This window comes from Myxine glutinosa, chromosome 1 (genome assembly GCF_964187855.1).
Source record: "Myxine glutinosa chromosome 1, kmMyxGlut1.1, whole genome shotgun sequence".
Taxonomy (NCBI): Eukaryota; Metazoa; Chordata; class Myxini; order Myxiniformes; family Myxinidae; genus Myxine; species Myxine glutinosa.
Window position 1 is genome coordinate 300,612,865 of NC_136261.1, and position 13,155 is coordinate 300,626,019.

The window sequence follows — 13,155 nt, forward strand, 5'->3', positions numbered from 1 at the left end:
TCGATTCAGCTTTTTTTTGTTTTATGAATGTGTTTACGGTTTTTTTAAACGTAAATATTCATTGGCAGACGCTTTCTGATGGTTCTTTCATGTCTCCCAGTGTACTGGCTTCGCTGTCCGTCTGCATTTCAAATTTCAGATTTCGATGACACCTGGAAGATGCCGAACATTGACGTGAGCCAGTCTGTCAGTCAATGGATAGAGGGAGCTTTATATGGAAAATAATGTATACAATTTATTTTGCAGAGTGGTAATGGTCAAGGTTGCGTGTCTTCTGATTCATTCCAATTCAAAATTGTTAATTCGCTGACAAAATGTGACAATGTAAAATATTGGAGGATGTGGGTATCGATCCCACTACCTCTCGCATGCTTAAGTGAGCACTCTACCATTTGAGCTAATCCCCCGTTAACTTGTTGTGATTTTATATAAAGGCAAGTTTTGTTATTATTATGAATGATTTTAATTTATCTTGCATTGTCTCAGCTTTGATGATTATTTCACAGTTTACAGTGATATAAATTGCAATTTTCAAATGCTATATATATATCGATTCAGCTTTTTTTGTTTTATTAATGCGTTTTCGTTTTTTTTTAAAGTAAATATTCATTGGCAGACACTTTCTGACGGTTCTGTGATGTCTCCCAGTGTACCGGCTTTGCTGTCCATCGGCATTCCAAATTTCAGATTTATATGACACATGGAAGATACCGAACGTTGATATCACCCAGTCACTCAGTCAATGGTGAGAAAGAGCTTGATATGGAAAATAATGCATACAATTTGTTTCGTGGAGAGGCAATGGTCAAGATTGCATGTCTTCTGATTCCTGCCGATTAAAATTTGTTAATTCGCTGACAAAATGTGAGGATGTAGAACATTGGAGGATGTTGGTATCGATCCCACTATCTCTCGCATGCTAAGCGAGCACCCTACCATTTGAGCTAATCCCCCGTTACCTTTTGGTGATTTCATAGAAAGGCAAGTTTTGTTATTATTATGAATGATTTTAATTTATCTTGCATTGTCTCAGCTTTGATGATTATTTCACAGTTTACAGTGATATAAATTGCAATTTTCAAATGCTATATATATATCGATTCAGCTTTTTTTGTTTTATTAATGCGTTTTCGTTTTTTTTTAAAGTAAATATTCATTGGCAGACGCTTTCTGACGGTTCTGTGATGTCTCCCAGTGTACCGTCTTCGCTGTCTGTCTGTATTTCAAATTTCGATGACACCTGGAAGATGCCGAACATTGATGTGAGCCAGTCTGTCATTCAATGGATAGAGGGAGCATTATATGGAAAATAATGCATACAATTTATTTTGCAGAGTGGTGATGGTCAAGTTTGCATGTCTTCTGATTCATTCCAATTCAAAATTGTTAATTCGCTAACAAGATGTGGCAATGGAGAATATTGGAGGATGTGGGTATCGATCCCACTACCTCTCGCATGCTAAGCGAGCACTCTACCATTTGAGCTAATCCACCGTTACCTCTTTGTGATTTTATATAAAGGAAAGTTTTGTTATTATTATGAATGCTTTTAATTTATCTTGCATTGTCTCAGCTTTGATGATTATTTCACAGTTTACAGTGATATAAATTGCAATTTTCAAATGCTATATATCGATTCAGCTTTTTTTTGTTTTATGAATGCGTTTACGGGTTTTTTAAACGTAAATATTCATTGGCAGACGCTTTCTGACGGTTCTGTGATGTCTCCCAGTGTACCGGCTTTGCTGTCCATCGGCATTCCAAATTTCAGATTTATATGACACCTGGAAGATACCGAACGTTGATATCACCCAGTCACTCAGTCAATGGCGAGAAAGAGCTTGATATGGGAAATAATGCATACAGTTTGTTTCGTGGAGAGGCAATGGTCAAGATTGCGTGTCTTCTGATTCCTGCCGATTAAAATTTGTTAATTCGCTGACAAAATGTGAGAATGTAAAATTTTGGAGGATGTGGGTATCGATCCCACTGCCTCTCACATACAAAGCAAGCACTCTACCATTTGAGCTAATTCCCCGATACCTCAAGATGATGTCATATAAAGGCAAGCTTTATTATTATTATGAATGATTTTAATTTATCTTGCATGATTTCAGCTTTGATTATTATTTCACATTCTGCAGTGATATAAATAGTAATTTTCAAATGCTTTGTATCTATTCAGCTTTTTTTATTGCATGAATGTGTTTACGATTTGTTTTTACGTAAATTCTCATCGGCAGACGCTTTCTGATGGTTCTGTGATGTTTCCCATTGTTCTGGCTTCGCTGTCCGTCGGCATTCCAAATTTCAGATTTCTTTGACACATGAAAGACACCGAACGTTGATATCAGCCAGTCAATCAGTCAATGGTTAGAACGAGCTTTGCATGGAAAAGAATGCATACAATTTATTTTGCAGAGTGGTAATGGTCAAGTTACCACTCTGGTCTTCTGATTGATTCCAATTCAAAATTGTTAATTCGCTGACAAAATGTGAGAATGTAAAACATTGGAGGATGTGGGTCTCGATCCCACTACCTTGCGTATGCTAAGCGAGCTCTCTACCATTTGAGCTTATCTCCTGTTACCACTTAGTGATTTTCGAAAAAGGCAAGCTTTGTTATTATTACGAATGATTTTAATTAATCTTGCATTGTCTCAGCTTTGATGATTATTTCACAGTTTCCAGTCATATAAATTGCAATTTTCAAATGCTATATATCGATTCAGCTTTTTTTTTGTTTTATGAATGCGTTTACGGGTTTTTTAAACGTAAATATTCATTGGCAGACGCTTTCTGACGGTTCTGTCATGTCTCCCAGTGTAGCGGGTTCGCTGTCCGTCTGCATTTCAAATTTCAGATTTCGATGACACCTGGAAGATGCCGAACATTGACGTGAGCCAGTCTGTCAGTCAATGGATAGAGGGAGCTTTAAATGGAAAATAATGCATACAATTTATTTTGCAGAGTGGTAATGGTCAAGTTTGCGTGTCTTCTGATTCATTCCAATTCAAAATTGTTAATTCGCTGACAAAATGTGAGAATGTAAAATATTGGAGGATGTTGGTATCAATCCCACTACCTCTCGCATGCATAAGTAACCACTCTACCATTTGAGCTTATCTCCTGTTACCACTTAGTGATTTTCGAAAAAGGCAAGCTTTATTATTATTACGAATGATTTTAATTTATCTTGCATTGTCTCAGCTTTGATGATTATTTCACAGTTTACAGTGATATAAATTGCTATTTTCAAATGCTATATATCGATTCAGCTTTTTTTTGTTTTATGAATGTGTTTACGGTTTTTTTAAACGTAAATATTCATTGGCAGACGCTTTCTGACGGTTCTGTCATGTCTCCCAGTGTACTGGCTTCGCTGTCCGTCTGCATTTCAAATTTCAGATTTCGATGACACCTGGAAGATGCCGAACATTGACGTGAGCCAGTCTGTCAGTCAATGGATAGAGGGAGCTTTATATGGAAAATAATGCATACAATTTATTTTGCAGAGTGGTAATGGTCAAGTTTGCGTGTCTTCTGATTCATTCCAATTCAAAATTGTTAATTCGCTGACAAAATGTGACAATGTAAAATATTGGAGGATGTGGGTATCGATCCCACTACCTCTCGCATGCTAAGCGAGCACTCTACCATTTGAGCTAATCCCCCGTTAACTTGTTGTGATTTTATATAAAGGCAAGTTTTGTTATTATTATGAATGATTTTAATTTATCTTGCATTGTCTCAGCTTTGATGATTATTTCACAGTTTACAGTGATATAAATTGCAATTTTCAAATGCTATATATATATCGATTCAGCTTTTTTTGTTTTATTAATGCGTTTTCGTTTTTTTTTAAAGTAAATATTCATTGGCAGACACTTTCTGACGGTTCTGTGATGTCTCCCAGTGTACCGGCTTTGCTGTCCATCGGCATTCCAAATTTCAGATTTATATGACACATGGAAGATACCGAACGTTGATATCACCCAGTCACTCAGTCAATGGTGAGAAAGAGCTTGATATGGAAAATAATGCATACAATTTGTTTCGTGGAGAGGCAATGGTCAAGATTGCATGTCTTCTGATTCCTGCCGATTAAAATTTGTTAATTCGCTGACAAAATGTGAGGATGTAGAATTTTGGAGGATGTGGGCATCGATCCCACTGCCTCTCACATGCAAAGCAAGCGCTCTACCGTTTGAGCTAATCCCCTGATACCTCAAGATGATGTCATATAAAGGCAAGCTTTATTATTATTTTGAATGATTTTAATTTATCTTGCATGATTTCAGCTTTGATTATTATTTCACAGTCTGCAGTGATATAAATAGTAATTTTCAAATGCTTTGTATCTATTCAGCTTTTTTTGTTGCATGAATGTGTTTACGATTTGTTTTTACGTAAATTCTCATCGGCAGACGCTTTCTGATGGTTCTGTGATGTTTCCCATTGTTCTGGCTTCGCTGTCCGTCGGCATTCCAAATTTCAGATTTCTTTGACACATGAAAGACACTGAACGTTGATATCAGCCAGTCAATCAGTCAATGGTTAGAACGAGCTTTGCATGGAAAAGAATGCATACAATTTATTTCGCAGAGTGGTAACGGTGAAGTTACCACTCTGGTCTTCTGATTGATTCCAATTCAAAATTGTTAATTCGCTGACAAAATGTGAGAATGAAGAACATTGGAGGATGTGGGTATCGATCCCACTACCTCTTGCATGCTAAGCGAGCACTCTACCATTTGAGCTAATCCCCTGATACCTTTTGGTGATTTCATAGAAAGGCAAGCATTATTATTATTAAGAATGATTTTGATTCATCTTGCATAATCCCAGCTTTGATTATTATTTCACAGTTTGCAGTGATATAAATTGCAATTTTCAAATGCTATACATCGATTCAGCTTTTTTTTGTTTTATGAATGCGTTTACGGTTTTTTAAATGTAAATATTCATTGGCAGATGCTTTCTGATGGTTCTGTGATGTCTCCCCGTGAACCGGCTTCGCTGTCCGTCGGCATTTCAAATTTCAGATTTCGATGACACCTGGAAGATGCCGAACGTTGATGTGAGCCACTGTCAGGCATTGGATAGAGGGAGCTTTAAATGGAAAATAATGCATACAATTTATTTTGCAGAGTGGTAATGGTCAAGTTTGCGTGTCTTCTGATTCATTCCAATTCAAAATTGTTAATTCGCTGACAAAATGTGAGAATGTAAAATATTGGAGGATGTTGGTATCAATCCCACTACCTCTCGCATGTGAAGTGAGCACTCTACCATTTATAGCTTATCTCCCGTTACCACTTAGTGATTTTCGAAAAAGGCAAGCTTTATTATTATTACGAATGATTTTAATTTATCTTGCATTGTCTCAGCTTTGATGATTATTTCACAGTTTGCAGTGATATAAATTGCAATTTTCAAATGCTATATATGGATTCAGCTTTTTTTTGTTTTATGAATGCATTTACGGTTTTTTTAAACGTAAATATTCATTGGCAGACGCTCTCTGACGGTTCTGTCATGTCTCCCAGTGTACCTTCTTCGCTGTCTGTATTTCAAATTTCAGATTTCGATGACACCTGGAAGATGCCGAACATTGATGTGAGCCAGTCTGTCAGTCAATGGATAGAGGGAGCATTATATGGAAAATAATGCATACAATTTATTTTGCAGAGTGGTGATGGTCAAGTTTGCATGTCTTCTGATTCATTCCAATTCGAAATTGTTAATTCGCTGACAAAATGTGGCAATGGAGAATATTGGAGGATGTGGGTATCGATCCACACTACCTCTCGCATGCATAAGTGAGCACTCTACCATTTGAGCTAATCCCCCGTTAACTCTTTGTGATTTTATATAAAGGAAAGTTTTGTTATTATTATGAATGCTTTTAATTTATCTTGCATTGTCTCAGCTTTGATGATTATTTCACAGTTTACAGTGATATAAATTGCAATTTTCAAATGCTTTATATATATCGATTCAGCTTTTTTTGTTTTATGAATGCGTTTTCGGGTTTTTTTAACGTAAATATTCATTGGCAGATGCTTTCTGACGGTTCTGTGATGTCTCCCAGTGTACTGGCTTTGCTGTCCATCGGCATTCCAAATTTCAGATTTATATGACACCTGGAAGATACCGAACGTTGATATCACCCAGTCACTCAGTCAATGGTGAGAAAGAGCTTGATATGGAAAATAATGCATTCAATTTGTTTCGTGGAGAGGCAATGGTCAAGATTGCGTGTCTTCTGATTCCTGCCAATTAAAATTTGTTTATTCGCTGACAAAATGCGAGAATGTAGAATTTTGGAGGATGTGGGTATCGATCCCACTGCCTCTCACATGCAAAGCGAGCGCTCTACCATTTGAGCTAATCCCCTGATACCTCAAGGTGATTTCATATAAAGGCAAGCTTTATTATTATTATGAATGATTTTAATTTATCTTGCATGATTTCAGCTTTGATTATTATTTCACAGTCTGCAGTGATATAAATAGTAATTTTCAAATGTTTTGTATCTATTCAGCTTTTTTTATTGCATGAATGTGTTTATGATTTGTTTTTACGTAAATTCTCATCGGCAGACGCTTTCTGATGGTTGTGTGATGTTTCCCATTGTTCTGGCTTCGCTGTCCGTCGGCATTCCAAATTTCAGATTTCTTTGACACATGAAAGACACCGAACGTTGATATCAGCCAGTCAATCAGTCAATGGATAGAGGGAGCTTTATATGGAAAATAATGCATACAATTTGTTTCGTGGAGAGGTAATGGTCAAGTTTGCGTGTCTTCTGATTCATTCCAATTCAAAATTGTTAATTCGCTGACAAAATGTGGCAATGTAGAATATTGGAGGATGTGGGTATCAATCCCACTGCCTCTCACATGCAAAGCAAGTGCTCTACCATTTGAGCTAATCCCTGGATACCTCTAGATGATTTCATATAAAGGCAAGCTTTATTATTATTATGAATGATTTTAATTTATCTTGCATGATTTCAGCTTTGATTATTATATCACAGTCTGCAGTGATATAAATTGTAATTTTCAAATGCTTTGTATCTATTCAGCTTTTTTTATTGGATGAATGTGTTTACGATTTGTTTTTACGTAAATTCTCATCAGCAGACGCTTTCTGATGGTACTGTGATGTTTCGCATTGTTCTGGCTTCGCTGTCCATCGGCATTCCAAATTTCAGATTTCTTTGACAAATGAAAGACACCGAACGTTGATATCACCCAGTCAATCAGTCAATGGTAAGAACGAGCTTTGCATGGAAAAGAATGCATACAATTTATTTCGTAGAGTGGTCATGGTCAAGTTACCACTCTGGTCTTCTGATTGATTCCAATTCAAAATTGTTAATTCGCTGACAAAATGTGAGAATGTAAAACATTGGAGGATGTGGGTATCAATCCCACTACCTCTCGCATGCTAAGTGAGCACTCTACCATTTGAGCTTATCTCCTGTTACCACTTAGTGATTTTCGAAAAAGGCAAGCTTTATTATTATTACGAATGATTTTAATTTATCTTGCATTGTCTCAGCTTTGATGATTATTTCACAGTTTACAGTGATATATATTGCAATTTTCAAATGCTATATATCGATTCAGCTTTTTGTTGTTTTATGAATGCGTTTACGGTTTTTTTAAATGTAAATATTCATTGGCAGACGCTTTCTGACGGTTCTGTCATGTCTCCCAGTGTACCGGCTTCGCTGTCCGTCTGCATTTCAAATTTCAGATTTTGATGACACCTGGAAGATGCCGAACATTGATGTGAGCCAGTCTGTCAGTCAATGGATAGAGGGAGCTTTATATGGAAAACAAGTGAATCCTCTTGGATTGCGCTGAGGTTCGGGCATGGAATTTCGAGCCTCGATCATGGTTCGAGCCTCGATCTTGTATACAAAAATAATAATAATAATAATAAGAACCTTGGGCCGAATCTCGCGCTTCACCAGTGCGCGTGCGCGAATTTACGTCACGTCGGCAGCGAGAAGGGGTTCCCCAACACGAACCAATCAGGAACTGCCACGTCACACTTATATGATCTCAGAATTCCTGTGACAGGAATTCGCGTTACACTGGCTGGAAGTCATTCGCGAGAGGCGCTTCCTCAGCGCTAATAATGCATACACTTTATTTTGCAGAGTGGTAATGGTCAAGATTGCATGTCTTCTGATTCCTGCTGATTAAAATTTGTTAATTCGCTGACAAAATGTGAGAATGTAGAATATGGGTATCGATACCACTACCTCTCGCATGCGAGGCGAGCACTCTACCATTTGAGCTAATCCCCCATTACCTTTTGGTGATTTCATAGAAAGGCAAGCATTATTATTATTAAGAATGATTTTGATTAATCTTGTATATCTCAGCTTTGATTATTATTTCACAGTTTACAGTGATATAAATTGCAATTTTCAAATGCTATATAGCGATTCAGATTTTTTTTGTTTTATAAATGCGTTTACGGTTTTTTAAACGTAAATATTCATTGACAGACACTTTCTGACGGTTCTGTGATGTCTCCCAGTGAACCGGCTTCGCTGCCCGTCGGCATTTCAAATTTCAGATTTCGATGACACCTGGAAGATGCCGAACGTTGATGTGAGCCACTGTCAGTCATTGGATAGAGGGAGCTTTAAATGGAAAATAATGCATACAATTTATTTTGCAGAGTGGTAATGGTCAAGTTTGCGTGTCTTCTGATTCATTCCAATTCAAAATTGTTAATTCGCTGACAAAATGTGACAACGTAAAATATTGGAGGATGTGGGTATCGATTCCACTACCTCTCGCTTGCTTAAGCGAGCACTCGACCATTTGAGCTAATCCCCCATAACCTTTTTGTGATTTTATATAAAGGCAAGTTTTGTTATTATTATGAATGCTTTTAATGTATCTTGCATTGTCTCAGCTTTGATGATTATTTCACAGTTTACAGTGATATAAATTGCAATTTTCAAATGCTATATATATATCGATTCAGCTTTTTTTGTTTTATGAACGCGTTTTCGGGTTTTTTTAACGTAAATATTCATTGGCAGACGCTTTCTGACGGTTCTGTGATGTCTCCAGGTGTACCGGCTTTGCTGTCCATCGGCATTCCAAATTTCAGATTTATATGACACCTGGAAGATACCGAACGTTGATATCACCCAGTCACTCAGTCAATGGATAGAGGGAGCTTTATATGGAAAATGAATCCTCTTGGATTGCGCTGAGGTTCGGGCATGGAATTTCGAGCCTCGATCATGGTTCGAGCCTCGATCTTGTATACAAAAATAATAATAATAATAATAAGAACCTTGGGCCGAATCTCGCGCTTCACCAGTGCGCGTGCGCGAATTTACGTCACGTCGGCAGCGAGAAGGGGTTCCCCAACACGACCCAATCAGGAACTGCCACATCACACTTATATGATCTCAGAATTCCTGTGACAGGAATTCGCGTTACACTGGCTGGAAGTCATTCGCTAGAGGCGCTTCCTCAGCGCTAATAATGCATACAATTTGTTTCGTGGAGAGGTAATGGTCAAGTTTGCTTGTCTTCTGATTCATTCCAATTCAAAATTGTTAATTCGCTGAAAAAATGTGGCAATGTAGAATATTGGAGGATGTGGGTATCGATCCCACTGCCTTCTCACATGCAAAGCAAGGGCTATACCATTTGAGATAATCCCTAGATATGTCTAGATGATTTCATATAAAGGCAAGCTTTATTATTATTATGAATGATTTTAATTTATCTTGCATGATTTCAGCTTTGATTATTATTTCACAGTCTGCAGTGATATAAATTGTAATTTTCAAATGCTTTGTATCTATTCAGCTTTTTTTATTGGATGAATGTGTTTACGATTTGTTTTTACGTAAATTCTCATCAGCAGACGCTTTCTGATGGTTCTGTGATGTTTCGCATTGTTCTGGCTTCGCTGTCCATCGGCATTCCAAATTTCAGATTTCTTTGACACATGAAAGACACCGAACGTTGATATCACCCAGTCAATCAGTCAATGGTTAGAACGAGCTTTGCATGGAAAATAATGCATACAATTTATTTCGGAGAGAGGTCATGGTCAAGTTACCACTCTGGTCTTCTGATTGATTCCAATTCAAAATTGTTAATTCGCTGACAAAATGTGAGAATGTAAAACATTGGAGGATGTGGGTATCAATCCCACTACCTCTCGCATGCATAAGTGAGCACTCTACCATTTGAGCTTATATCCTGTTACCACTGAGTGATTTTCGAAAAAGGCAAGCTTTATTATTATTACGAATGATTTTAATTTATCTTGCATTGTCTCAGCTTTGATGATTATTTCACAGTTTACAGTGATATAAATTGCAATTTTCAAATGCTATATATCGATTCAGCTTTTTGTTGTTTTATGAATGCGTTTACGGTTTGTTTAAACGTAAATATTCATTGGCAGACGCTTTCTGATGGTTCTGTCATGTCTCCCAGTGTTCCGGCTTCGCTGTCCGTCTGCATTTCAAATTTCAGATTTCGATGACACCTGGAGGATGCCGAACATTGATGTGAGCCAGTCTGTCAGTCAATGGATAGAGGGAGCTTTATATGGAAAATAATGCATACACTTTATTTTGCAGAGTGGTAATGGTCAAGATTGCGTGTCTTCTGATTCCTGCCGATTAAAATTTGTTAACTCGCTGACAAAATGTGAAAATGTAGAATATTGGAGGATGTGGGTATCGATCCCACTACCTCTCGCATGCTAAGTGAGCACTCTACCATTTGAGCTAATCCCTGTTACCTTTTGGGGACTTTGTATGAAGGCAAGCTTTATTATTATTATGAATGATTTTAATTTATCTTGCATTGTCTCAGCTTTGATGATTATTTCACAGTTTACAGTGATATAAATTGCAATTTTCAAATGCAATATGTCGATTCAGCTTTTTTTTGTTTTATGAATGCGTTTATGGTTTTTTAAACGTAAATATTCATTGGCAGATGCTTTCTGACGGTTCTGTGATGTCTCCCAGTGTACCGGCTTTGCTGTCCATCGGCATTCCAAATTTCAGATTTATATGACACCTGGAAGATACCGAACGTTGATATCACCCAGTCACTCAGTCAATTGGGAGAAGGAGCTTGATATGGAAAATAATGCAAACAATTTGTTTCGTGGAGAGGCAATGGTCAAGTTTGCTCGTCTTCTGATTCCTGCCCATTCATATTGTTAATTCGCTGACAAAATGTGAGAATGTAGAATTTTGGAGGATGTGGGCATTGATCCCACTGCCTCTCACATGCAAAGCGAGTGCTCTACCATTTGAGCTAATCCCTGGATAACTCTAGATGATTTCATATAAAGGCAAGCTTTATTATTATTATGAATGATTTTAATTTATCTTGCATGATTTCAGCTTTGATTATTATTTCACAGTCTGCAGTGATATAAATTGTAATTTTCAAATGCTTTGTATCTATTCAGCTTTTTTTATTGGATGAATGTGTTTACGATTTGTTTTTACGTAAATTCTCATCGGCAGACGCTTTCTGATGGTTCTGTGATGTTTCCCATTGTTCTGGCTTCGCTGTCCGTCGGCATTCCAAATTTCAGATTTCTTTGACACATGAAAGACACCGAACGTTGATATCAGCCAGTCAATCAGTCAATGGTTAGAACAAGCTTTGCATGGAAAAGAATGCATACAATTTATTTCGCAGAGTGGTAATGGTCAAGTTTGCGTGTCTTCTGATTGATTCCAATTCAAAATTGTTAATTCGCTGACAAAATGTGAGAATGTAAAATATTGGAGGATGTGGGTACCAATCCCACTACTTCTCTGCATGCATAAGCGAGCACTCTACCATTTGAGCTAATCCCCCGTCACCTCTTTGTGATTTTATATGAAGGCAAGCTTTGATATTATTATGAATGATTTTAATTTATCTTGCATTGTCTCAGCTTTGATGATTATTTCACAGTTTACAGTGATATAAATTGCAATTTTCAAATGCTATATATATATCGATTCAGCTTTTTTTGTTTTATGAATGCGTTTTCGGTTTTTTTAACGTAAATATTCATTGGCAGATGCTTTCTGACGGTTCTGTGATGTCTCCCAGTGTACCGGCTTTGCTGTCCATCGGCATTCCAAATTTCAGATTTATATGACACCTGGAAGATACCGAACGTTGATATCACCCAGTCACTCAGCCAATGGTGAGAAGGAGCTTGATATGGAAAATAATGCATACAATTTATTTCGCAGAGTGGTAATGGTCAAGTTTGCTTGTCTTCTGATTGATTCCAATTCAAAATTGTTAATTCGCTGACAAAACGTGAGCATGTAGAATTTTGGAGGATGTGGGTATCGATCCCACTGCCTCTCACATGCTAAGTCAGCACTCTACCATTTGAGCTTATCTTCTGTTACCACTTAGTGATTTTCGAAAAAGGCAAGCTTTATTATTATTACGAATGATTTTAATTAATCTTGCATTGTCTCAGCTTTGATGATTATTTCACAGTTTCCAGTGATATAAATAGTAATTTTCAAATGCTTTGTATCTATTCAGCTTTTTTTATTGCCTGAATGTGTTTACGATTTGTTTTTACATAAATTCTCATCGGCAGACGCTTTCTGATGGTTCTGTGATGTTTCCCATTGTTCTGGCTTCGCTGTCCGTCGGCATTCCAAATTTCAGATTTCTTTGACACATGAAAGACACCGAACGTTGATATCAGCCAGTCAATCAGTCAATGGTTAGAACGAGCTTTGCATGGAAAAGAATGCATACAATTTATTTCGCAGAGTGGTAATGGTCAAGTTACCACTCTCGTCTTCTGATTGATTCCAATTCAAAATTGTTAATTCGCTGACAAAATGTGAGAATGTAAAACATTGGAGGATGTGGGTATCGATCCCACTACCTCTCGCATGCTAAGTGAGCACTCTACCATTTGAGCTTATCTTCTGTTACCACTTAGTGATTTTCGATAAAGGCAAGCTTTATTATTATTACGAATGATTTTAATTAATCTTGCATTGTCTCAGCTTTGATGATTATTTCACAGTTTCCAGTGATATAAATTGCAATTTTCAAATGCTATATATCGATTCAGCTTTTTTTTGTTTTATGAATGCGT

The 13,155-nt window shown here is 37.1% G+C and overlaps 2 non-coding genes across 2 annotated transcripts; both read right to left on the reverse strand.

Moving 5' to 3' along the window:
* Positions 1-1,421: 1,421 nt before the first annotated feature.
* TRNAA-AGC (transfer RNA alanine (anticodon AGC)) lies at positions 1,422-1,494 on the reverse strand. The gene has a single exon. It is a non-coding gene; the product is annotated as a tRNA-Ala (tRNA).
* Positions 1,495-3,602: 2,108 nt separating this feature from the next.
* TRNAA-AGC (transfer RNA alanine (anticodon AGC)) lies at positions 3,603-3,675 on the reverse strand. Its single transcript has one exon. It is a non-coding gene; the product is annotated as a tRNA-Ala (tRNA).
* Between the last annotated feature and the right edge of the window lie 9,480 nt (positions 3,676-13,155).